Here is a 5,040-nt window from a genome sequence, read left to right on the forward strand (position 1 = left end):
CAGTTTTTGCTACAGTACCAATTTTTATTATATTTATAATTTTATTTTGTTGTTTAATAATGATGTTGTATATTGTATTGTTCTTTTTTACTTTTGTCTAATATCTAGTTGTCTCTAATTCTTTGTGTTAATTGTATTTTATTTATTAGTCTTAGTCAGTTTTTTCTAACCCTTGATATTTGATGTTTTTTCAAGCAATTAATATTATTATTATTATTAAAATTATTAAATTAATTTAAACTAAATAAAAACATTGATTTGACTTTTTTTTCGTGAAATACTGCAAATTTATTTATTAATATCTTTCATATTTCAGACCTCTCAGCACTTAACTCATCAGTATCGGCTATCAAAAAACAAAGCGACCTACTAAAGCACAACTACTCGTTTTTAAGACGTATGTGCCAAAAGCATCGGATCAAGAAGGTAAGTCATTGGTTTTTTAATAAATTCGGATTTAACTCTACATAACTTTCATATTTTAGACCTTTCAACACCTGGTTCATCGGTTAACAAGGCACAAGACAACAGAAAAATACTAGATAAAACTAGTGGATACTCCGACAATTCAATTGATGATCCAAATTATCTCCCTGTTCAGAAGACAAAAATAATACCGAAAGTAATGAAACTGAAAACATAGGTGATGAAGTTCGTACCCGAAAAGGAAAAAAAGAAAGAAGACATTCAGAAAGGAGAGAAAGAGATAAGAAAAGTCATCAGTTAAGGAGTTCATGTGTATACAAAAAAAGGTAAAGAGAAAAAATAAAAGAGGAAAGAAGAGTAGCCATTAGGAATGAATTGTATAAAATGGATTACAATGCAAGAAGAGCTTGGATACATGGTGGTATTATTCAAAAAGATAAAGCACGTGAAACCACTAAGGTGGAAGTAAGAAAGAGAAGTAGAACTTTAATCTACACGTTACCAGATGAAAACACACATACACAAAGCATATATGTAAAATTTTTTTTTTAAGAACCTTGGCTATGACGAAAAAAAAACGATAAGTTTATCACAACGATGTTACGCAATTCAAGACCGGAATCAATACCCCAAATTAAGATAGATGGGGATCAGCAACACCATCTAATAAATGCAATCGTCAAATTTTGGTACATCAGATTTCATCGTTTCATCCATGTATAAGTCACTACCGAAGAGAACATGCTCCTAACCGTTTGTTTTTATCTAACGATATCCCAATTCGAAGTATGCATGTTGATTACCTTCAGAAATATTCGGAAAATAAAGTTAGCTATTACACCTATCGGAGAGTGGTGTCTGACATGAATATTAGCTTTACAAAATTAGGAAATGAGGAGTACGCCTAATGTATGTTGCATGTTCAGCATGTAAAATCTCATAATGAGGTAATAGCCATAACAGGTGAAAATGTTGTTGAAATTGTGGAAGGTTTTAATGAAGATAAAAAAATACACGGAACAAATATTATTAATACAACAGCTGGTTCTAAACTAAGTCTCTTGTCTCTTGAGTCTGCAGGCATTAAGTTTCAAACATGTTGTACATCTTGCATGAAATGGCTACAGCACTCTGAAAAGACTAAAAAAAAAGAATTGAATACAAACAGGATGTTGCACAGAAAAAAGTGGAAACTGAAATAGTAAGGAGTGTAGACTTACAGAAAGTTATAATGCTACCAAGGATTTTCGGAAGCCAGAAGACATTTTTTACAAGATGACTTGTGGCTTTTCATCTAATCTTTGCATCAATGGCAGACAAGAAGAGTAGAAGGGGTAAAAAACATATCGGTCTTGTGGCATGAAGGAGTGGCTGCAAGAAAGGCAGAGGAAGTTGCATCTGCATATTGTAGAGCAGAAACACTTACCTTAACAAAATCAGCAGCTACCAAACTGAGAGTCACGCAGAGAAGAATGGAGCGGTCCATGTTAGGAATAACTCTGCGAGACAGAATAACCAACGGAGACATCAGGAGAAGAACCGGAGTGACTAACATCATCGAGAAGATAGCCAGACTAAAATGGAGATGGGCAGGACACATAGCCAGAATGACAGATGGGCGATGGACAAAGAGGTTATTGGAATGGAGGCCAAGGGAAGACAAGAGAAGCGTCGGTCGACCACCTACAAGATGAACTGACGATTTAAGAAGACTCAATAAAAACTGGATAAAAGCGGCGCAAGATAGACGGGGTTGGAAACATGAGGAAGAGGCCTATGTTCAGCAGTGGACTCTTGAGGCTGGATGATGATGATTGTAGAGCTTTAGTTGAAGAAAGAGAAGCCGTTAAAGTATTGTATTGGACAGACAATTGCTCAGCCCAAAATAAAAATTGGTGCTTATTTACCATGTTTGTTACAATGGTAAATAAAAAAATGATTGCCACCTCTTAAATTAACCTAAAATATTTTGAGACAGGCCACACCTTCATGAGTGAGGATTCAGTTCATCATGGTGCGGAACCGAGCATGAAGATCACAAACGAAGGAAATATTTACGATTTCAAAGATTTTATTAAGGCTGTAGAAAATTCAAATGGAAAAAACTGAACGTAATTTGTTTAAAAAACGAAGATGTTTCAAATTGGAAATCTGGAGGTTCAAAATCCAAATCCAAAAAAACGGATAGACCTTTGCTTTGCGATATATCTATAGTACAGTTCAGACGAAGCAGCCGATTACTTTTAAATAAAAATAGTATTAACGACGAAAATTTTAAAGAATATAATTTTCTTAAAAAAAATTGTAAACTAGAAATTCCTAGTAAACTACGCGATAATTGTAGAGGTATCCCTACGCAAAAGAAACAAGGTATAATTTCGCAACAGTGCCCCCTCATGCCTCAAAACAGACGGCAATGCCTCAAAACAGACGGCATTTTTGGCATTCATTAAAAGAAGATGATGTAGAAGACTTAATAAATTTCGAATAGTTTTTTCAATATTATGTAATTAATTACGATTTTTTTTCTTTTCCATTAATGTGAGTTACATTTTATTTTTAATTTGATTATACTACCGCTTTAATCTACATTTTTGTTTTATTTTCATAACCGATATTTAAGTACATAAACATGAAAATTCTACATTTTTATTGCTTAAGAAAACAACTTGATTATTATGGTCAACAGCAGTAACTGCTTAATTTTCAGCCAAAAACCAAGTAACACAATTGTTTTGTTTGTCAAAAATTAAGACATATTTTTTAATGTATTTTAACGTTTTTCTGCTTAAAATTAAGCAGAAAAACAGATAGAGGAGTAGGCAGATTGAGACTTCAGTGCCGAGAGACAGTTCTTGCAATACAGAACACGATACTGGTGCGTCTCGAGTGAGGGGAGTAGGCAGATTGAGACCTCGAACTCGAACCGAACCGTATTACTCTTGATAATGGCTCCAAAATGGGTGCCGAAACGTCGAGTAATAAATTCTCAAAGCGGTTCTTCCCGAGAACTAAGTAATTTTTATTAATCTGACCGCGGAAATTTATCCGAACACATATATATATATATATATATATATATATATATATATATATATATATATATATATATATATATATACAGTGGAATCTCGTTAACCGTCAGGGTCCATACATAAGTTATATTGACAACATAAGTAAAAATTTAGTCATCAATTCATTTTGTTTAAGCATTGCGATAAGTCAATCGAAATTCGTTGAAATGTACACGTGAAGTTATGCCACCACCGCATTTTTTGATGTTAATAATTATTGTTCTTATTTAGGGCTCTGGGTTTCATTTTTAGAATCGCAAGCCGAAAATAAAAACGCAGAGCACAGTAATTATTACAGTTATTATTTGTGTGTCAACATAATTCAGTTTGATTCAAATTCGAACATTGATTGTGTCACTTAGTCGTATTGAGCAACAAATATGATGTTCCGAGAACAACAATCAATGATTTGAAGCAAAATGCTGAAGGAATTGAAAAGTATGCTTCGCAAATGGAATCGTTGGATGGCCGGATGAAACATAGACAATGAAAAAAAGCAACAAATGAATCACTCGACACGGCACACTCTGTATTTGTGGTTCGTTCAAAAAAGAAGCGAAGGTGTTCCTTTGTCTGGACGAATTGTTACCGAAAAAGCGTTGTTTTTCAACATGGAATTGAATGGCGATCCTTCATTCAAAGGAAGCAGCGGTTGGTTGGAAAAGTTCAAAAATCGCCACGGTATACGGGAAATGAAAATTTAAGTTGAAAACATGGGCGTCGCAAGTATTGAAGTCGTTGACGAATATAAAAGAAAGTTTCAAGATATGATCGATGAATATGGTTAAACTACAAAGCATTGCCAACGAAAACACTCACTGCACTGGCTGAAAAATATAAACCAGGATTTATAACGCAAAAGCAACGAATCACAGCAGTGATATGTTCAAATGCAAGTGGTGACCACGTTTTTACAACGGCATTAATATGAACGCGCTTTCCGTTAACTACTACGCACAACATAATGCATGGATGTCCCAGGAAATATTCGCTGACTGGTTCAAAAAGGTATTTACTGCAAACCAAAATTTGTTTATCTATTTTTCTAACGTCTTGTTTTTAAAGTTTTTATAATGGATGTTCGACAATACTTGCAAGTAACAAATTTGCCACCAATGGCGATTCTCATGTTGGCCAATGCACCTGCCTATCCTGAAGCCGGTATGCTACGAAGTGACGATGAAAATATCACGTGCTCTTTTCTGCCTGCGAAGACAACAATATTGATACAGCCAATGGATCAGTCGGTCATTAAAACATTCAAAAGAAGATACAGAAAAAATTTTATTCAAAACCTAGTTATGGAAGAGGAATATTCTTTGCCAGAATAAGGGAAAGCATCCAATTTAAAGCACGCAGTCGACAATACTGTGGATGCTTGGGCTGATGTTTCGGAAGTAACGCTGAAAAGAGCGTGGAATAAATTATGGCCTGAATCAACTTAAGATGAAAATGCCCCCGTGACAACCGAGCGTGATGCGGTAACAAATGAAGTTATGGCTGAATCAACTGTTTTGTTTTCGTTGCCTAAAGATGACAT

This window comes from Diabrotica undecimpunctata, chromosome 11, assembly GCF_040954645.1.
Source record: "Diabrotica undecimpunctata isolate CICGRU chromosome 11, icDiaUnde3, whole genome shotgun sequence".
Classification (NCBI taxonomy): domain Eukaryota; kingdom Metazoa; phylum Arthropoda; class Insecta; order Coleoptera; family Chrysomelidae; genus Diabrotica; species Diabrotica undecimpunctata.